The sequence below is a fragment of the Diceros bicornis genome, chromosome 5 (assembly GCF_020826845.1).
Source record: "Diceros bicornis minor isolate mBicDic1 chromosome 5, mDicBic1.mat.cur, whole genome shotgun sequence".
NCBI classification, from domain to species: domain Eukaryota; kingdom Metazoa; phylum Chordata; class Mammalia; order Perissodactyla; family Rhinocerotidae; genus Diceros; species Diceros bicornis.
This window is the reverse complement of record NC_080744.1, coordinates 58,790,041-58,812,396: the sequence shown is the minus strand read 5'-3', so window position 1 is coordinate 58,812,396 and position 22,356 is coordinate 58,790,041. Positions and strand designations below refer to the sequence as shown.

The following is a 22,356-nucleotide window of genomic DNA, read 5'->3' as shown; positions in this document are numbered from 1 at the left end:
TGACAAGTGGTGTGTACGTCTGCCCCCGGGGTCCGAACCTGCAAACTCGGGGCCACTAAAGCGGAGCATGGGAACTTAACCACTACGCCACTGGGCCAGCCTCAGCCAGGTTTTTTAAAGAACAATTACTGGGTGTGTGCAGGTTCCATTTGAATTGTAGGCATGTATATACTCCCACATGTGTGCATGTCGATGGCAAGGGTCAGATGTTTTAGACTTAGTAAACCTACTACTGACATTTGAATCTGAAGTGATTTCCTAAAGGTTTTGCTGAACTTACTGTCCAGGGTGAATCAATTTAATGCTGTCTCATGTGTACAGGAAACCAACAGACCTGCTGTTTCTTTTAATTTACCAAAGCTCATCTCCTCTGCCCCAGCAGTCCAATATTGGTGACTAAGAGGTTATCATGACCAATAAAACTGGAGCCAGCAGTGGCAAGTACATTGGCTGCTATGGAATAGACAACAAATTCAGGAGGTACTCTTAAGCTTTACTGCTTTTAAGCAGACCTATGCAAGATAGGACAGTCAAACCAAGATTTTTATTCATTGTTTTCTGAATGCCCAACTACATTTCTCTGAATATTTAACTGCCATCATAATACGGGTCATTTTTCTAGAGAAGATTAATTATATTGCTGGTTTTTACTCTAACAAGTAGTTTTCCCAATATTTTCAAAGCCCAGATCACCCGCCATAAGAATAAATTAAGTCTCTCAATAGTTTTGTTGTCCACGGTGTAGGTATGAAAGTTTATCCTGAGTGGAGGATTAAATGTCCTCCTCCTTCTCAAGCTTGATTACCGGCTTCCTTTGGCCTTTTCTCATTGCCTTTTCTTTTAAAGATTAAAATCACTCCACTTGGTTTACAGCGAATCTTTGTTTTGCCCTTCCATTTAGCTAGGTTATTTCCAGATCATACACAAACATGTGCGATCCTTACAAAAGAGAAGATGGGTGAAGACAAAACTTTTCTCACCGTTCGGTTTCAGGGGCTGTCACAGGAGAACGGAGTGCATGTAAAAGCTTTCATAACATTGAAGGAGACTTTTAAAACCCAGTTGAAACACAACTGAAAATCCACAAGAGGGAGATGCTTGCTAAACCGCCAGAAAATAACTCGCACGAGAGTCCAGAGAGAGCCTAGGAGGAGCCAATGGGTCGGCCAGGGACTCAGGGCGGGAGGGAGCAGGTGTATAGAGTGGCTGGGGGCTGGGGGCTGTTGGGGCAAGTATAGCTGAAGGGAAAAGCAGGATGGGCGTCGTGACTCTGGCAGCAAAGCGTGTGCTCTGTCTGAGACCAGAAGTAGAAGGTAAGAGAGTGTCACCAAAGAGGAGAACACGCTCCCAGCTACCTCCCGATAGTCCCGGAAGAAACGAGGGTGGTTGTCTTTGAAGGCACTTCCGCTTAGCAACTCCACGCGGTTGCTAAGGAGGGGCAGTAGTGGGGATGACCCGGAAGTGGTGGTGTCCATCTCTCGCTCTCTGCTTATTTAAGTTTGTCCTATCCGGAGCGCCAGAGTGCTGTGCGCCGGGACGAGGGTGGGGCCGGGGGTAGTGGTTCCGGTTCGGCTCCTGCCGCCCCTGGGCTCCTCGCCTTCCCCCCTCCCCTCCTGCACCTCTCCTGCCTCCCATTCCTGAGAAAGAGAGAAGCCGCCACTGCGGGTGGGTAGAGAAGTACTTGGAGTCTCCGGGAGGATACTGCGCCCGCCCCATTTGAGCCCCGCAGTACGGCCGGACGAGGTACTCGCTCCGGCTTCGACGGGGTCCGAGAGGCTGGAGCTTGAGGGTGTGTGTGTGTTTGTGGGGGCAGGTGGGTGGCCCTTCTCCCGGTCTGGGAGGGGGACGCCGAGAATCTGGGTGGGGCGCAGGCCGGCGTGTGTGTCTGTGGAGGGTTGCGGGGGTGGAATGGAGGGGCTGGGGGACACCGCTGGCGGAGAGTTTCGGGTGGCCGGGTTGAGGTTGCGGAGGAGGCGTCCTTTCCGATGCAGAAGATTTCAGCCGGTGTGGACGGAGAGTTTGCCACCTGGAGGGCTCCCTCTGAAAGGGGGAGCATCCTCCGGGGCCACAAGGAGAGCATGGGGTGGCTGGGGAATCCCATGCTTCTGTTGCCTGCTTCCCCTGACCACCCCGCTGGGACAGAGCTGGGCTTCGAGGATTGTGGGGGTTGTGAGTAGGTTGGGCACCGCGGGGAGCCGCCCTTGGCAGAGCTAGGGCAGAAGAGTGGGTAAGGCGACCTCCCTCCACCCAACTTCCGTGCGCTTCCCCTACTTCTTCCTTTATTGCTCTCTTGCCCCAGCGTCGTACAAGAGCGGTACCCCCTAAGTGGGCAGGCATCACAGCGTAAAAGAAAGAGGATGGAACTGGGTTTGTTGCCCCTAAATGATACTTCAGATGTTTGGAAAGTGCCAGAATGGCATATTCAACCAAGTTTCCCAGCTCGATATTAAATCTGGTATAAATTATCTTAGAAAAGTGCAATTCTGAAAAGCACCAAACTGTAGGCTAGTCCGGCATAGCCTTGTTTGGTAGATATGCGTGTTTATAAAAAATAGACTGAGGGAACCGTATAGGTAGGTATAGAGGTCTAGGTGAGACATGTTGAGGCAAGTCTTTTCCAGCCTCTTTCTTACCTGCCAGTAAGTTTGCCCTAGTTTAAATGAAGCAGAAGGATCCTCTTCCTTTATATTTCAATCAGTGACTGAATTATAGGTACTGTGTGGTGATAGATGTCTCAGAATAGATATGTGAGTGTTCAGAGAGACAAGATTCTCTTCTTTTGAGCCTGTCTCTTAATCCTTTAAGGAGATAATTGTGGTCAACTGGAAGTATTGGCTTTGAGGTAGGTAAATCTGGGATTGAACCCAGACTGCTACTGGCTAGTTGTTGACCTTGGGCAAGTCGTGGAACCTACCAGAGATTCAGTTTCTTCATAAGTAAAATGAGTTAAAATTCTTACTAGTGTTCTAAGGGGGGTAGTGTATTTAAATAACAGCCCACTTTTAATGGAAGCACTTTCTTATTGAAAGATGAATTATTATCATTAATCTTACACAGTCAGGGTAGCCCAGTTTTGTGGAATGAGGTATGAGATAAGGGAACTGGATCATAATATTCCAAAACATATGTGTACAACAGGACTTTCAGTGGCTTCTAGAAATTGATCATAAGTAGCATGAAATTCAGTCATCAGTGGTTTCTTTAAACTTTTAAAAATAAAGCAGAATACATGCATTTATCGAAATAAGCAATAGTGTTTCAAAGGTTTTTCTCAGATTTGTGGTGTGTGTAGTATGGATTGATAAGAAAAACATTTAAAAAGTAACGTATGTTAGTCTTTAAGAAAAACATTTAAAAAGTAACGTATGTTAGTCTTAAGTAACATCACATGTCTTTGAAGAGAAGTAAAATTTGGGCATTAAATAGAAAGTAATTGTAGTTTTAAGATTAAAATCAACGTCAGTATTGTGAGTCATCTTAAATATCGTTCCACTATAGCAAAACTTACAGATAAAATGAAAACGGAATGGTTTTCTGCCTTTAAATCATTTATGATGAGAATATAGAAATAAATCTCAGAAACACGAAGTTTTTAATATTCATTTTGTAGATTTAAAATGATAGTTATATTAGCCTATTATATGTCAGATTTTCAGCTAATATAGTTTGCTTTTTGATGTAACTTGTAGTTAGTAATTTTTAATTTTTAAATGTACTTTATACTCAAAGTATAAAAATCAAATAACTTGCTCTTATGATAGTTTTTTTATGTGAAAAGTGGGTACAAAGTTTGCAATTCAGTAGCACTTTTTAGAGAGGTTTATAGATTTTGCATGCTTTTGAGAGGAATTTTCAAATATATTTCTTCCCCATATCTCTATCTTTTAAAGAGTTGAAATTTTTTTTGATAAAACTCAAGTGTATCGCATGCTTCTTGAGCTAGAAATACTATTTTAAATTTTATCTGCCACTGCAGCTACATAATAGTCACCAAATAAATATTGGTCAAATTGATAAATGGATGGATATGTTTAGAATTATTTAAAAAGTCTCTATACTGTTTTTTTACAAAGAGTTGAAATTATGTTTTTGCTACATTTGTAGATTTTTTGTAAGGTTATTCAACTTTCTAAATGGCTTTTATGAGAGTGCACAGTGTTTAGTATATATATATATTAGCTTTTCCTATCCTTTCCTGGATCATTATTTTTCATCATCTTTCGAATCTTAAAGTTGAGGCCATATTATCTTGCTTTGGTAAACCCATCAGAAGCTCCCATTTTTTTTCTCTATCTTCTCATAAAAGTTTAATAAACCTTTATTTTGGTAAAAGAGATAGGCTACTAGCTGTTAGAGTAAAAAGATCTATCTAAATTGGAGACTGTTAGAGATGATACTTTTCTTAATGACCTTTTCCACTCAAGCAAAGTATGTGGCCATTCCAAGGATCTTTGCAGTTGTCGGTTATGGAATTTGCTTGTCAGGAAATCTAAAAATGACTAAACCTTCCTTTAATATCCATCTCTTCGATGATCTCAGAAAGTTTTAGGAAAAGTTTTAGAATCATATAATGAACAAAGCACAGTTAATTTTATTGGTGCTGCCAAATCAGGAGTGAAAGAGTTACTGTGGAAATGTTTAGAAAATGCTAGACTGACTCAAACCAAATGAGTATTCTTCCAGAGTTTGTTTCTATTTTAAAGCATATTTCTTTTTGGAGATATGATTTGGTCTCTAATAAGGATAAATAATCACTGAATCCAGAAAAAAAGGCTGATAGCACAGACAGATTTTAATATCAGCAGTCTTGATTGAAACTGCTTCAATGGCTTCAGGTAAGTGGAAGTAGATTTTCATGAAAGAACTTTAGAATTTGTGGAAGGATAGTTTTTCTCTTTTAACATCTAACTTGTCTCTACTCATTTCTGCCTAATATAGGAACTTGGAGAATCTGAGAGGGAAAAAAAAGGATGAATTTACTTTAGAACTACCATTTTAAGTTTTGTAGATTACTTATTCGGAGAGCTAAATTGGATTTTGACATTATTGGGATTGTGTTCAAGATGGACTCAGGAAAAAAAAATTAGAGAGACGCCATCTGTTTCAGATTCCTGATTCCCTCACCCCTTCATGTTTTGTGGCTTTGAATTCATCAGATTATTTTTCAAAAAAAAAATCCTCAGTAGATTTAGGTTATTTAATTTCAGCTATATCAGTGAATATGTAACTAAAAGAACTTGCATTTTTATATTGAGTTACACAGAAAGATCACAGACATTGGTCAAAAGTGATCGTTGGGGCCAACCCAGTGGTGTAGTGGTTAAGTTTGCACACTCTGCTTTGGCAGCCTGGGGTTCGTGGGTTTGGATCCCGGGCGCAGACCTATAAACCACTAATCAAGCCATGCTGTGGTGGCATCCCACATAGAAAAAATAGAGGAAGGTTGGCAACAGCTGTTAGCTCAGGGCCAACCTTCTTCACCCTCCCTCGCCACCCCCCAAAAAGTGATTGTTTTCTCAAACCATCTGAGCATTAGGTAGCTTCATGAATCTTTGTCATCATTCACTTAATAAGCCGTTCTTGTGAGTAGTGCTTACCATAGTCTGTCTGTTGGTGGAAGTTGCTAAAAACAAGGATTATGGAGATAGAGAATAAATCTTTTTTTCCTTTGATGTCACAACCAGAAGAGAAACTTCTGCTGAGGATTTTTAATTTAGTAGTAAGTCCACTTAGACTTACTCTTTCAGTAGTGAGTTTTGTCTTACCTTGTGCCAGTTGCTACAGTGTTCGTCTAAATGGTACTATACAGTTCCTGGGGCACATACTTGTCCCTTTTCAGTTTGGATCTTAATAAATCCTGAGAACAGGCTTTTGGGTTTACTGAGCTGGAAAAGACTGTAACTTGTTCAGGTTACAGTAGTTGGCACCTAGTATGGATGAGGAAGATCCAGGCATCTTTGAGAAACTGTAAAGTAGAACTAGTGTGGTATCCCAGGAATGGCCTGAAGAGAGAGCCATCTGGATAGAAGAGAGCCATGCTTTGTCTGCAGCAGGAATGTTCTGGTGATGTAAGAAGCCAGATGGACTACCCCTATACTGCTGTAGTCTCTTCCTTACCCAGAAGTTCCAGTTGGGCTATGTCAGGGACTGGGATGTCATGGAATTGTTCTGCAATAATCGCTCACCCATCACAATGGAGGCATAGACATACTGGGGAAGGGGATATTTTCTTGGATTCTGCCTGGGCCAGAGAAGCTGAGTGAACAGGTAGCTGTTGCCCTTGCCATCAAAGAGGACTTGGTACAACACCTCTGGGTGCTGGGTAAGCCTGTCAAAATGCTCTTGTTTGATGTCTCCATCAAAATGCTGCAGAAATTTTCCAAAGAACAATAACATTGGACCCACATTGATTTCTGTAGTTTACACATTCTAACTCTTTAACCTAGAAAACGGGGTGTTGAGGACTTCTGGGCCTCTGAATGAAAGTACCGTACATTACCGTACATTTATGTCCCTCTTTATAAATACACTTTAATTTGTCTGTTGGCATTAATGAATGATGTGAAAAAGTACTAAGTTTTTTTTTTTTTTTCTTGTGCTTGACTGTCCATGGTAATCACTGGATCTCATTTTAGTTTTTCAGGCTAAATTGCTAATCATAGCTGAGGTCAAGCAGCTTCCCAGCTCAATTTCTTCTACATTTCCTAGGAGTCCCTCTCTGATGTAGGTGTTAGTGAGCAGGGATATGACCAATGCCGGGAAAAAGGCAAGAGGATTAAAGTTAATCAATTTTTATTTAAATTTATTTAAATTTGATTTTATTTAAAGTTAATTTTTTTTCACTTTACTAGAATTTCTGTAGTCTCAAGTACCAATATCTATTCTTTGAGATTGTGGGTATAGTTTTTTTAAAATTAAGACTTTATTATTTTTTTTAACAGGTTTAGATTTACAGAATAATTGAGCAGATGGAGTTCCATATCTCTTCATTACCACATAACTCCTTTTCCCCCGTTTCCCCTATTATTAACATGTTAAATTAGTGTAGTACATTAGTTGCAATTAATGAACCAATATTGATACTTTTTTGTGTGTGTGTGTGAGGAAGATCAGCCCTGAGCTAATATCCATGCTAATCCTCCTCTTTGTGCTGAGGAAGACCGGCTCTGAGCTAACATCTATTGCCAATCCTCCTCCTTTTTTTTCCCCCAAAGCTCCGGTAGATAGTTGTATGTCATAGCTGCACATCCTTCTAGTTGCTGTATGTGGGACGCGGCCTCAGCATGGCCGGAGAAGCGGTGCGTCGGTGCACGCCCGGGATCCGAACCCGGGCTGCCAGCAGCGGAGCGCACGCACTTAACCACTAAGCCACGGGGCCGGCCCAGATTCATTTTTAACTATAGTCTATAGTTTTCATTAAGGTTCACTCTTTGTGTGGTTCAGTTCTGTGGGTTTTAACAAATGCATAATAACGTGTATCTACCATTATAGTTTCATACAGAATAGTTTTACCACCCTAAAAATGCCGTGGTTTACCTATTCATCCCTCCACTCCTTCCCCTAGAATCCCTGGCAACCACTGACCTTTTTACTGTTTCTATAGTTGCATTTTCCAAAACTTTATATTGGAATTATATAGTATGTAGTCTTTTTAGATTGGTTTCTTGCACTGAGCAATATGCATTTAAGTTTCCTGCATGTCTTTTTGTGGCTTGATAACTCATTTCTTTTTATTGCTGAATAATTTTTCGTATATGGATATACCACAGTTTGTTTATCCCTTCACCTATTGGAGGGCGTCTTGGTTGCTTCCATTTTTTTGGCAATTATGAATAAAGCTGCTGTAGACATGCACGTGCAGGGTTTTGTGTGGACGTAAGCTTTCACCTCCTTCGGGTAAATGCTTAGGAGTGTGATTGCTGGATCCTATGGTAAGACTATGTTTAATTTTGTAAGAAACGGCCAAACTGTCTTCCAAAGTAGTTATACCATTTTGCATTCCCATCAGCAATGAATGAATGTTCCTGTTGTTCCACATCCTTGCCAGAATTTGATATTGTCAGTTTTTTGTACCATAGCCATTGTAATAGCTGTTTTAATTTGCAATACACTAATGACATACAATGCTGAGCACCTTTTTATGTGTTTATTTGCCATCTATAGTCATGGGTCACTTAACAGCAGGGATTCACTCTGAGAAATGTGTCATTAGGCAATTTTGTCATTGTGGGAACTCTGTAGAGTGTACTGAAGGGGAGTAAAATTTACTACCCTGAAATGTGTCTCTGTAACGTGAGGATTATTTTAGGCTGATTATTTTTAAGAAACAAAAGACTCAGAGCATTTTTCTTGTTACCTCCTCTTTAACTGCCTAAAAGAATTCAGATAAAAAAATCTGTCTCAGAAAGCGAGCTATCACCTTAGCATAACATGAACTAGGTGGTAGACAGGGAGGAACCTAGAAAAGCCTATTTGTTGGGCTCCCGTCTGTGTTCTGTTTCTGTGTGGCCAAACACTTGTTTTCCAGATGTTTGTTCCTTTTCACCTACCTGTGAATTGCCTTCCTTCCCTTTGAAGTCCCTGACTCTCCCCACCCCCAATATCTTCTTTTGTCTTTAGCTGAGGATGGTATTTAAGGTGAGGGTTTTAGCCATTTTGGCTAGTTACTTGGTTTTCCTGGGTTTCTTCCATGTGTACATGTTATTAAACTTTTGTTTTTCTCCTGTTAATCTGTCTCATGTCAAGTTAATTCTTAGACCATCCAGAAAAACCTAGAAGGGTAGAAGAAAATTTCTTCTCCCCTACAGTACTTACACAAACTTAGATGGTATGGCTTACTCCACACCTAGGCTATATGGTACTAATCTTATGGGACTGCCATCGTATATGTGGTCTGTCATCGACTGAAACGTTGTTATGCAGCGCATGTCTGTATCTTCTTTGGTGAAGTGTCTATTTAGATCGTTTACCCATTGTTAAATTGGGTTGTTTGTTTTCTTATTGTGGAGTTTTAAGTGTTCTTTGTATATTTTGAATACAAATCTTTTATCAGATATGTTTTTTGCAAATATTTTCCTCCAATCTGTGGCTTTTCTCTTTATTCTCTTAACAGTGTCTTTCATAGAACAAAAGTTTTTAGTTGTAATAAGGTCCAACTTATCAAGTTTTTCTTTCATCACCCATACTTTTGGTGTTTTATCTAAAACCTCATTGTCAAACCCAAGGCCACATAGATTTTCTCCTATGTTATCGTCAAGAATTTTTATAGTTTTGCATTTTACTGTTTTGTAATTTACATTTAAATTACATTTACATGAGTCCTGAGATCCATTTTGAGTTAATTTTTGTGTAAGATTTAAGGACTGTGTCTGTATTCATATATATATATATTTTTTTGCAAGGAAGATTAGCCCTGAGCTAACATCCAATGCCAATCCTCCTCTTTTTGCTGAGGAAGATTAGCCCTGGGCTAACATCTGTGCTCACCTTCATCTACTTTATATGGGATGCCGCCACAGCATGGCTTGACAAGTGGTGTGTCAGTCTGAACCCGCAAACCCCAGGCCGCCGAAGTGGAGTGTGTGAACTTAACTGCTGTGCCACCAGGCCAGCCCCTATATTTTTGCATGAGGATGTATAATTGTTTTGAAGAATATTTCCTATTCTAAAAATGTTAATATATTTTTTTAAAAGACTATTGTTTTAGAGCAGTTTTAGGTTCACAGCAAAATTAAGAGGAAGGTACAGAGATTTCCCATATACCTTCTGCCCCTACACATGCATAGCCTTCCCCACTATCAACATCCCCAACCAGAGTGGCACATATATTACAATTCACGAACCTACATTGACACATCATAATCACCAAAGTCCATAGTTTAACTTAGGGTTCACTCTTTGTTTTGTATATCCCGTGGGTTTGGAAAAATGTGTAGTAACATTTATCCATCATTATAATATCATACAGAGTATTTTCACTGCCCTCAAATCCTCTGTGCTCTGCCAGTTCATCCCTCTCTCCTACCCCAACCGTGGGGCATTTTTTTTTAGAAACTAAAATGAATAAAATAATTTATGGGGGTGGTTTTGAAAAGAGATTTTCCCTACATTCTCAGATGTAATTAGAAGCATTGTTCAGAGTCTGAGTTTCCCTTTCAAAAAGATTGATATAGGTTATTAGGTGTTTATTGACAGGTGCTTAATTCTTCATTTGAGATATGTAATTGGGCATTAGGAAGCGTGAGCTCAATGTGGTACTGGCTATATGACAGTTGCAGGTAGTAAAGGGGCTTGAAAGGAGATCTAAATTCAGAATTTTTTTGTATGGGTTTTTTTTTTTGTTTTTTGTGAGGAAGATCAGCCTTGAGCTAACATCCATGCCAATCCTCCCCTTTTTGCTGAGGAAGACTGGCCCTGGGCTAACATCTGTGCCTATCTTCCTCCACTTTATGTGGGATGCCACCACAGCATGGCCCGACAAGCGGTGCATCGGTGCGCACCCGGCATCTGAACCCGGGCCGCCAGCAGCGGAGCACACACACTTACCTGCTACGCCACGGGGCCAGCCCCCTGAATTCAGAATTTTTGAACTATCATGAAGTTAAGGTCCTTTGCCACTTGCATTTTATTGTTGCACAGGGTTTCAGCTATACACGTTTCTTGGCTGCTCTCTCCAGTGTTTGCTTCTTCCTATTACATTTGTTGAAGACTATCCAGAAGCTTGAGCTGGCAAAGATTGAGTAGGAAGAGATGTCATGAGTACTGCTGTAGTTGCCTGATTATTTCCAATTGCTACTCAGAGTTGGTCTATCTATTCTAAAAGTAATAAAATGCTGTCCTGAGACACTATTTCTCACATAGCCTAAGTAGTAATTGTTAGCTAGAATCCTCTTTCATTTGCCTTTATAACTGTCCTGTCTTGGACTTCTGGGACACCTTCTGTTTTCCAAAATTATTTTCTTAATTAGTATTGTGACATCCAGATATTTTGGTCATCTAATGTATGATGCAAAAATTGTTTAATAATTCCATGTTTGGATTTTGTTTGCTTTTTCACCTAATTAAATAACAGCAGACACAAGGAACGATCTGTTTGTGTGAAAGCACTTAGGTTTTTCCAGAGATAGATGCTCTCCAAATCAATCAATAAGTAAGCTCACTTTATCTTTAATGGGATCCATCAGGTTAGTGCTTGTGTTTCTTGAGTTTCATAGATTATGGAATCATAAAGCTAGAAAAACATGGAGATGGTCTAGACTCTTTCATTTTACAGCTGAGACTACTTAAGTGCAGAGAGGCTAAGTGACTTGCTCAAGATTGTGTAGCTAATGAGTCAAACTGGAACCTAGGTCTCCTGACTTCCAGTCCAGTTCTATTTCTGATATAATACACTAATGCATTCATTTTAGTTAATGAAGAAATTATAATTTTATAAGAAGTAAATTTTTCAGGAAGTTTAAATGGACTGGTAAACTACTACGGTATTAGAATTCAAATAGTTGGTTGAATTCCTAGTTAATTTCTGAAGTGTTGAGTGAGTTAGTGTGTATTTCTTTAGGTACCAGGTGTCATTGGATCTTTAAGTTAGAGAAAATTTGTTATTTTTCACATTCTAGATAGAAATTGGCTAATTCAAAAATAATGAAGATGTCATAGCCTATGTTTAGCAAGCACACATTTGGCTGCATTAAAATGAATCTTGATATTTTTTTTTGCACAATGGAGATAATCTGTTAATATTTAATGTCGTAAAGCAACAGTGGAATTCTGCTTTATGTGGTAGTGTATTTATAAAACTAGCGTGGAGTGTTATGTAAAAACTAAAAGTATGGATTAATCTAATATGCATCTGGTGAATTCAGGGCTTGAAGGATACACATCTGTTGAGAAAACAAATCAGAGCTATTCAGAGCTTCAGCATCTTTAAATAAGTGTGCTTTGATTCTCTGTTTTGAAACAGTCTTTAATGGGTTTAGAAAAGGCCATTTGCTTTAAGGAAGCAACTGTGAAGCCATTTATTATGCTATTAATCATTTTATTATTCTCTGTAATATTTTGATACGTTAGTATTTTCCTTTTCAATTTATTGGAGAAGGAAGGAGTTAAATGACTCACCATAACAAAATGAGTTTGTTATAGAACTGTATTGAAAAAGAGTATAGTTTCTTGAATTGGACGGATTAGAAATATTTTAAAGCTCTGAATTTTAATTTGAATTCACAATGAAGAAATAACCACAGAGTTCCTACTGTGTATTCATCCATACTAATGCTGTAGGAATATATAAATTGAAGATATGATCATTGACCAGTTGGAGAAACAAGACTGATACTGTCTGATACGTAACTAAGTGCAAACTTGATGATATAATCTGGGAACACTATAGGAATTTAGAAGGGAAAGAATTCAGTGAATGTTCATAATTCTGATAGGAAGGAGATTGAAGGTAAAGTAGTGGATCTCAACTCTGGCTGCTCGTTAGAATCACTTGGGGAAACTTTTCCCAGCATCAATTGACTCAGAATCTCAGGGGTGGTGCATCCATAGTTTTTAAAAGCTTACCCAGGTGATTGTAATGTGCAGGCAGTGTTGTGAACCACAGGGTTAAAGGATGGATATGATTTGGGTAGACAAGAAAGTGTTTTGGGGCAGCAAAGTTAAGCAGGGAGGGAGAATTGGGCACAGCCTTTGAAAAGACTAATCCAATCAAAGTGGTATGTGCTGGTTAGGGAGTAGGGAGAAATAAGTTTAAGGAGGCAGAATGGGGTTGTATTTTATTTATTTATTTATTTACTTACTTACTTACTTATCTATCTATTTATTTGAGGAAGATGAGGCCTGAGCTAACATCCATGCTAATTCTCCTCTTTTTTTTGTTTTGCTGAGGAAGACCGGCTCTGAGCTAACATCTATTGCCAATCCTCCTCCTTTTTTTTCCCCCAAAGCCCCAGTAGATAGTTGTATGTCATAGTTGCACATCCTTCTAGTTGCTGTATGTGGGACGTGGCCTCAGCATGGCTGGAGAAGCGATGTGTCGGTGCGCGCCCGGCATCCGAACCTGGGCCGCCAGTAGCTGAGCGCCCGCACTTAACCGCTAAGCCACGGGGCTGGCCCGGTGTTGTATTTTAGAGCAGTACTTCTCAAAGTGTGGTTCCTCAACCAGCACCATCAGCATTACCTGGAAATTTATTACAAATGCAAATTCTGAAGGCCTGCTCCAGACTTAATGAATTGGAAACTCTAGGGATGGGGTCCAATGATCTGTTTTAACAAGCACTCCAGATGATTCTGATGTACAATAAAGTTTGACAACAGCTGTTAATAGAGGATAATGAAAGTCAGGCAGAGGAAGTTAGATTTGATGTCCTAGTAAGTAGGGACCCACTGAAGGTTTTTTAAGCTGGGGAGTAACAGGATGTATTTATATGTAGCAAGGTAAATCTGATGATGATGTGCAAAATCCTTTGGACTACTAAAAGGTAGGAATGAAGGAACTCAGTTAAGGAGATACGGATATAATCTAGTGGACATCATCTAGCAGCAATGAGGGCCTGTTCTATGAAGTATTAGTGAAAATACAGAATAATAATAATAGTGATGGCAATTTATTGAGTTTATGTGTAGGCAGTATGCTAAATGCTTTGCACACAATATCTCATCTCATTCTCACAGCAAGCCGCTGAGGTGTGGCTATTATTTCCGTTTTACGAATCAGGCAATGAGGCAAGGAAAGGAAGGTTACCTCCAAAGTTCACACTGCTGGTGACAGTGCTTGATAGCATGTCAAGCTCAAGTATCTCTACCTCTAAAAGCCTCTTTTGAAGAAATAGCTAATGATATCTGGAGACCAAAAGATAAAGGAGAAGACTGACTCAGAATGTTTAATCCTAGGTGACAGCAAGGAGAACTCACTGTCAGAAGGGAAATAGTGCTTACACTGGGCAACAGGGCAAGTCATTTAGCCCATGTGAAACTATTTTGTAAAAGTTATTGTGAGAAATAGCCAGTGGGAATTTTTGTAGTGTGCTTTTTAGGTAAAAAGTTCAAAGTTACTTGTGATAGCTGAGTTTCTGGGTTTTGTTTGGCCTTTTTGCTCATGGTGACTAAATTCAAGCTTCCAGTTTTTATTTATTATTATTTTTTTAAATTTTTATTTGTTTATTTATTTGTTTTTTCCCCCAAAGCCCCAGTAGATAGTGGTATGTCACAACTGCACATCCTTCCAGCTGCCGTATGTGGGACGCGGCCTCAGCATGGCTGGAGAACCAGTGCGTCGGTGCACGCCCAGGATCCGAACCCGGGCCGCCAGCAGCAGAGCGCACACACTTAACCGCTAAGCCATGGGGCTGGCCCAAGCTTCCAGTTTTTAAAAAATGTCTTAGATTTTAGAGTAATTAAGTCTGTGAGTAAATCATGCCTGAGAAGATTTCTGTAATACCACTCTTCCCTCTCTAGAGAAATATTGTGATTTAGAAAAAAGTTAGGAGCGTCTTAATCTTAAAACAGTTTTTAAGAAATATTTCAGTGTTACTTTGTTTTAGTTGAGAAGCAGTAAGGAGTGAAATAAGTTGACATGTTTGGGTAATTGTTTTCATAAGATGTTATCAGTTCTGTTCTTGCACCCTCTTATTTTATTTATTGAGGTAAAATTGACATAACATAAAATTAACCCTTTTAAAGTGCACAATTTGGTGGCATTTGGTACATTCACAATGTTTTGCAACTATAACGTTTATCTAGTTCCAAAACATTTTCATCATCCCAAAAAGTAAAACCCCAAACCTATTAAGCAGTTATTCTTGTTTCTCCGTCTCCACAGCCACTGGAAAACACTAATCTGCTTTCTATCTCTATGGATTTACCTATTCTGGATATTTCATGTAAATGGAATTATATAACATGCGACCTTTTGTGTCTGCATCTTTCACCTAGCAAAGTGTTTTTTAGGTCCATCCATGTTGTAGCATGTATCAGTACTTCGTTTCTTGTTATGGCTGTATAATATTCCATTGTCTGGATATAATACATTTGTTTATTCATCAGTTGATAGACATTTTTGATTGTTTCTGCCTTTTGGGTATTGTGAATAGTGCTCCTGAGAACGTTGATATACAAGTTTTGTTTGAAGAACAGTTCTTTTGTGTATGTACCTAGGAGTGGAATAGCTGGGTCATATGGTAATTCTACGTTTTTTTGGAACCACCACCTGTTTTCCATAGTGGCTGCACCATTTTACATTCTTACCAGCAATGTTTAAGGCTTTTAATTTTCTGCATTTTTGCTGACATTTGTTATTTTGTGCTTTTTTTTTTTTTAATTACAGCCATCCTAGTGGGTGTAAGTAGTATCTCATTGTGATTTTGATTTACCATTTCCCTAATGACTAATGATGTTGAGTGTCTTTTCTTGTGCTTATTGGACATTTGTATATAGTTTTGGTGAAATGTCTATTCAAGTCCTTTGCCTGTTTTGTTTTGTAGAGAGTTTACTTTATTTGTTGAATTGGTCAGATTTCACATTTTAAGTAGCGAGTTTTTTTTTTTTTTTTTGGGGGTGAGGAAAATCAGCCCTGAGCTAACATCCATGCCAATTGCCCTCTTTTTGCTGAGGAAGACAGGTCCTGGGCTAACATCTGTGTCCATCTTCCTCCACTTTATATGGAACGCCGCCACAGCATGGCCTGACAGCATGGCCTGACAAGCAGTGCATCAGTGTGCACCTGGGATCCAAACCCGGGCCGCCAGCAGCGGAGCGGGCACACTAAACCCCTACGCCACAGGGCCGGCCCCTTAAGTAGATATTCATTAAATGTAGCTCTCACCTCAAGCTGCCGTATTTCCCAAGTGATTACTGCACAGATTCATACAATGGTTCCTTCTCTTCCTATACTTTTTTAAAAGATTGTGGTAAAATATACATAACATAAAATTTACCATTTTAACCTTTTTTTTTTTTTTTTTTTTTGGTGAGGAAGAGTAACCCTGAGCTAACATCTGTTGCCAATCATCCTCTTTTTGCTGAGGAAGATTCGCCCTGGGCTAACATCCGTGCCCATCTTCCTCTACTTTATGTGGGACATCTGCCACAGCATGGCTTGTTAAGTGATGCATAGGTCTGCGCCTGGGATCCAAACCCTCGAACCCCGGGCCGCCGAAGCTGAGTGCATGAACTTAACCACTGCGCCACCAGGCTGGCCCCTCATTTTAACCATTTTTAAGTCTACAGTTCTGTGGCATTAAGTACATTCACATTGCTGTGCAACCATCACCACTGTCTCCAGACTTCTTCATCTTCCCCAGCTGAAAGGCTGTTGACCTTGGATCTACAAATATCTGTTCTAGTCCCTGTTTTCACTGTTTTTGCTTATATACCCAGATGTGGAATTTCTGGACCATATGGTAATTCTATGTTTAACTCTTTTGAGGAATCAACCATACTGTTTTCTATAGCTGTCGTATCATTTTACATTCCCATCAGTAGTGCGCAAGGATTGCAGTTTCTCCACGTCCTTGCCAACACTTATTTTCCATTTTTTGATTATAACCATGCCATGCTAAGTAGGTGTGAAGTGGTATCTTGTGGTTTTAATTTGCATTTTCCTACTCTCTAGTGATGTTGAGCATTTTTTCCTGTGCTTATTGGCCATTTGTATATCTTCTTCTAAGAGTTTTATAGTTTTAGCTTTTATATTTAGGTCTTTGATCCATTTTGAGTTATACAGTGTGAGGTTAAGGTCCAACTTGATTCTTTTGCATGTGGGTATCCAATTGTCCCAGTACCACTTGTTGAAGAAACTATTCTTTCCCCGCTGAATGGTCTTGGCATTTTCATTGAAAATCAGTTGGTCATAGATGTATGGGTTTATTTCTGGACTCTCAGTTCTGTTCCACTGATCTATTTGTCTGTCTTTATGCCAGTACCACACTGTGTAGATTACTGTAGCTTTGGTCAATTTTGAGATCAGGAAGTGTGAGCCCTCCGATTTTGTTTTTTCAAGATTTTCTAAGATTGTATTTTGGGGCCCCGTGGCTTAGCAGTTAAGTGCGCGTGCTCCGCTGCTGGTGGCCCAGGTTCGGATCCCAGGCGTGCACCGACGCACCGCTTCTCTGGCCATGCTGAGGCCGTGTCCCACATACAGCAACTAGAAGGATGTGCAACTATGACATACAACTATCTACTGGGGCTTTGGGAGAAAAATAAAAAAAAAAAAAGATTGTATTTTGGCTACTTGTCCCTTGCAATTGCATGTGAATTGTTAAGTTTTTTTAGTGGTTGCCCTATGGTTTGCATTATACATTTACAACTAATCAAAGTCTACTTCCAAATAACACTATACTGCTTCGTGGTTTGTGCAGGTACCTTATAACAGGATTTCCAGTTCCTTTCTTTTGTCTCCTATAACATTTCTGTGATTCATTTCACTTATCCATAAGCTATAATCACCTAAGACATTGTTGCTATTCTTATTTTGAACCAATAGTTATCTGTTAGGTCAATTAAGAAAAAGAAAAAGAAAAGGTTTCGTTTTACCTTCATTTATTCCCTCTCTAATGCTCTTTATGTGGATCCAGTTTTTTACCTATATCATCTGTGTTCTCTCTGAAGAACTTCTTTTGACATTTAGTGATAGGCAGGTCTACTGGTGACAGATTCCCTCTTGTTTGTCTGAGTAGTCTTTATTTCTCTTTGCTATTGAAGGATAATTTCATTGGATACAGAATTCTAGGTTGGTGGGGTCTTTTTCTTTCATCACTGTAAATGTTTCATCCTACTCTCTCCTTGCTTGTAGGGTTTGTGAAAAGAAATAATATCTCCAGCAGTGGGCTTATGCTCCTGGGCTTTTGTTTCCGGTAAGCACTGATTCTCCCTATCCTCCTCTCTCTCCAGTTTTCAGGGCAGTGATTTATCTTGTAACCTCAATTCTCTGATGGATCTAAGAAGACTTCTTGTTTTTTAGTTTTCATGTTGTGAGGACAGGAACCAGACTTCCCTGGTTTTTACATGTCAGAGCAGAAACTGATAATCTCTATATGAGTTTTAGGAAAGGCTTTTCCATTTATGCAAAAAAGGCCCTTGGGATTTTAACAGGTAATGCATTTCATCTATGTCGCTTTGAGTTGCATTGCCGTTTTAACAATGTTAAGTCTTCTAATCCATGGAGGGTGGGATATCTTTCCATTTATTTTGATCTTCTTTCATTTCTTTCAGCAATTTTTTCTAGTTTTCCGTGTACAATTTTTATACCTCTTTAGATAAATTCATTCCTAAATATATTATTCTTTTTGATGCTATTATAAATGGAATTGTTGGGCCGGCCCCGTGGCTTAGCGGTTAAGTGTGCGGGCTCCGCTACTGGCGGCCCAGGCTCAGATCCCGGGCGCGCACCGACGCACCGCTTCTCCAGCCATGCTGAGGCTGTGTCCCACATACAGCAACTAGAAGGATGTGCAACTGTGACGTACAACTATCTACTGGGGCTTTGGGGGAATCAAAAAGGGGGAGGATTGGCAATAGATGTTAGCTCAGAGCCGGTCTTCCTCAGCAAAAAGAGGAGGATTAGCATGAATGTTAGCTCAGGGCTGATCTTCCTCACACACACACACAAAAATAAATGGAATTGTTTTCTTAATTTCATTTTCAGATTGATCATTGATAGTGTATAGAAATACAACTGATTTTTATGCTGAATTTGTTAGCTCTAATTTTTGAGTGTGTATTCTGTAGATTTTCCTTATGTAGAATGATGTTATCTGTGAATAGAGATAATTTTATTCTCTCTCTTTTCCAATTTGGATGGTTTTTCTTTCTTCCTTTCTTCCTTCCTTCCTTCGCTTCCTTCCCTAATTGCTCTGGCTAGAACTTCTAGTATGGTGTTGAATAGAAGTGGCAAACCAGGGTATCCTGGTCTTGTTCTTGATCTCAGAGGGAAAGCTTTCAGTCTTTCACCATAGAGTATGTTAACGGTGGGTTTTTCATAAAATCCCTTTATCATGTTGAAGAAGTTCTTTTCTATTTATACTTGGAGTGTTTTTATTATGATAGAGTGTTGGATTTTGTCAGATGCTTTTTTTTTGCGTCAATAGAGATGATCATATGAGTTTTCTTCTTCATTCTGTTAATGTGGTATATTATATTGATTGATTTTCCTAGTTGACCCACCTAGGATAAATCTCAATTTGTCATAATGTGTAATCCTCTTAAGATTCTCTTGGGTTAGGTTTGCTGGTATTTTGTTGAGGATTTTTGCATCTGTATTTGTAAGGGATATTGATCTGTAATTTTCTTTTCTTGTGATATTTTTACCTGGTTTTGGTATCAAGGTAATCCTGGCTTCACCAAATGAGTTAGGAAGTATTCTATCCTCTTCTGGATTTTGGGAGAGTTTGAGAAGGATTAATTATTCTTTAAATGTTTGGTAGAATTTACCAGTGAAGCCAGACAGTCCTGGGCTTTTCTTTTGGGGGAAGTTTTTGAAATTTGATTCTCTTTACTTGTTGCAGGTCTGTTCAGATTTTGTATTTCTTCTGCAATCTGTTTGGTAACTCTGTGTATTCATGGGACCATGTTCATTTCCTCTAGGTTATCTGATTTGTTGGTGTCCAGTTGTTCGTAGTATTTTCTTATAATCCTTTTTATTTTTAAAGTCTGTAGAATTGTCCCACTTTCATCTCTGAATTTAGTAATTTGTCTTCTTTTTTTTTTCTTGGTTACTTGAGCTAAAAGTTTGTTAATTTTGTTGATCTTTTCAAAGAACCATCTTTTAGTTTTGTTGATTCTTTCTGTGTTTCCTTATTCTCTGTTTTATCTTCACTCTAATCTTTTTTATTTCTTTCTGTTAGCTTTGGATTTAGCTTGCTCTTCTTATTATAGTTCTTTAAGGTGTAAACTTAGGATCTTGATTTGGGATCTTTCTTCTTTAATGGTAGACATTTATATCTACACATTTACTCTTAGCACTACTTTTGCTATATCCCATAAGTTTTGGTATGCTGTTTTCATTTTAATTTGTCTCAAGGTATTTTCTAATATCCTTTATGATTTCTTCTTTGAACTATTGGTTGTTTAAGAGGATGTTGTTCAATTTTTACATATTTGTGAATTTTCCATTTTTTCTTCTCTTAATTGGTATCTAGTTTCATTCCATTATAAAAGATACTTTGTATGATTTTAGTCTTTTAAAATTATTGAGACTTGTTTTGTGGCCTAACCTATTATCTCTCCTGGAGAATGTTCCATGTACATTTGAGAAAAATATATATTCTGCTGTTTGTTGTGTGGAGTGTTCTATATGTCTGTTAGATCTAGTTTGTAGTGTTGTGTAAATACTCTATTTCCTTATTGATCTTCTGTCTTGTTTGTTCTATCTATTATTGAAAGTGGAATGTTGAAATCTCCAACTGTTAATGTAGAACTGTCATTTTTTCCCTTTCAGTGCTGTCAGTTTTTGCTTCGTATATTTTGGGTTCTTTGGTTAGGAGAGTTTATGTTTATAATTGCTATGTCTTCTTGATGGATTGACCCTTTTATCATTGTAATGATTTTTCTCTTGTAACAGCTTTTGTCATAAGCTCTGTTTTGTTTGATGTTAGTATAGCCAGCCTTTTCCTCTTCTGGTTACTGTTTGCATGGACTCTCTTTTTTTCATCCTTTTACTTTTAAACTATTGTGTCTTTGGTTATGAATTGAATATTTTTTTTTTATAATTTTATTTATTTATTTTTTCCCCCAAAGCCCCAGTAGATAGTTGTATGTCATAGCTGCACATCCTTCTAGTTGCTGTATGTGGGATGCAGCCTCAGCATGGCCGGAGAAGCGGTGTGTTGGTGCATGCCTGGGATCCGAACCCGGGCCACTAGCAGCGGAGCACGCACCCTTAACTGCTAAGCCACAGGGCTGGCCCTGAATTGAATATCTTGTGGATAGCATTTACTTGGATTGTTTTTAATCCTTTATATGAATCTCTGTCTTTTAATTAGAAAATTTAATTCATTTACATTTAAAGTAACTTATAAGGAAGGACTTGTGCTATTTAGCTATTTGTTTTCTATATGTCTTGTATCTTGTTTCTCAAGTCCTTCATCACTGCCTTCTTTTGTGATTAGTTGATTTTGTTTAGTGTACTGTTTTGTTCTCTTCTTGTTTTTTTTTCTGTATATTTTAAAGTTTTATTTCTTGGTGTTACTCTGGGAATTACAATTAATATCTCAACCTTATGACAATCTAGTTTGAACTAATACCAGCTTAATTTCAGTAGTACACACAGACTTTGCTCCTATCAGCTCTGCCCCCCATGTGGTTATTGTCAAAAATTATATCTTTATACATTGTGTTCCCATTAACATAGATGTTTAGTTATATGCATATGTTTATTATTATTATTTTAAGTGTTTTTCTTTCAAATCATATAAGCCAAAAAAGAAGAGTTACAAACCGTTAATGCTATAATACTGGATTGTATATGTTCTTATGTAGCTATCTTGACTCTTTTTCTTTATTTCTTTGTATTACTTTGGGTTACTATCTAGTGTCCTTTCATTTCAGCCTAAAGAACTCTCTTTTAAATTTCTTATAGAGCAGATCTACTAGTGACGAACATCCTCAGCTTTTGTTTATCTGGGAATGTCTTAATTTTTGTTTCATTTTTGAAGAAAAATTTTGCTGGATATAGAATTCTTGGTTGACAGTTTATTTCTTTCAATACTTGAAATACGTCATCCCACTGCTTTCTGGCCTCCATGATTTCTGTTGAGAATTTGGCTGGTAATCTTATGGAGGATCCCTTGTGGGTGATGATTTGCTTCTATCTTGCTGCTTTAAAGATTCTTTGGCTTTCAACAATTTGACTGTAATGTGTCTTGGTTTTGATCTGTTTGAGTTCATGCTGCTTGGAGTTAGTTGAGGCTGCTTGGATGTGTAGATTCATGGTTTTCATCAAATTTGAGAAGTTTACAGCCATTATTTGAATATTCAAATTCAGTATTCAGTTCAAATATTCAATATTCAAATATTCTTTCCGCTCCTTTCTCTCCTCTTCCTCTGACACTCCTGTTATGCATTATGGTGATACATTGGGTGGTGTCCCACGGGTTCCTTAGGTTCTGTTTATTTTTGTTCATTGTTTTCCTCTTCCTCAGACTGGATAATCTTAATTGACCTATCTTCAGGTTTGTTAATTCTTTTTCCTGCTCAAATCTTCTGTTGAACCCATTTAGTTAATTTTTTATTTCAGTTACTATACATTTTAGCTCCAGAATTACAATTTGATTCCTTTTTAAAATTCCGGTTTCTTTATTGATATTCTCCACTTGGTGAAATACTGTTTTCTTAGTTTCTTTTAGTTCTTTGTGGTTTCCTTTC

At 38.6% G+C, this 22,356-nt stretch overlaps 1 protein-coding gene across 11 annotated transcripts in view; it reads left to right on the top strand.

The window, feature by feature from the left end:
- Window positions 1-1,568: 1,568 nt before the first annotated feature.
- CSNK1G1 (casein kinase 1 gamma 1) overlaps window positions 1,569-22,356 on the top strand; it is a 205,215-nt gene continuing 184,427 nt past the window's right edge. For 7 of the 11 annotated variants that reach the window (XM_058541804.1, XM_058541807.1, XM_058541810.1 and 4 more), the window contains exon 1: window positions 1,674-1,743. The gene's annotated coding sequence lies outside the window, so the exon portion shown is untranslated. The other 4 variants (XM_058541808.1, XM_058541801.1, XM_058541802.1 and 1 more) reach the window with 3 other exon arrangements.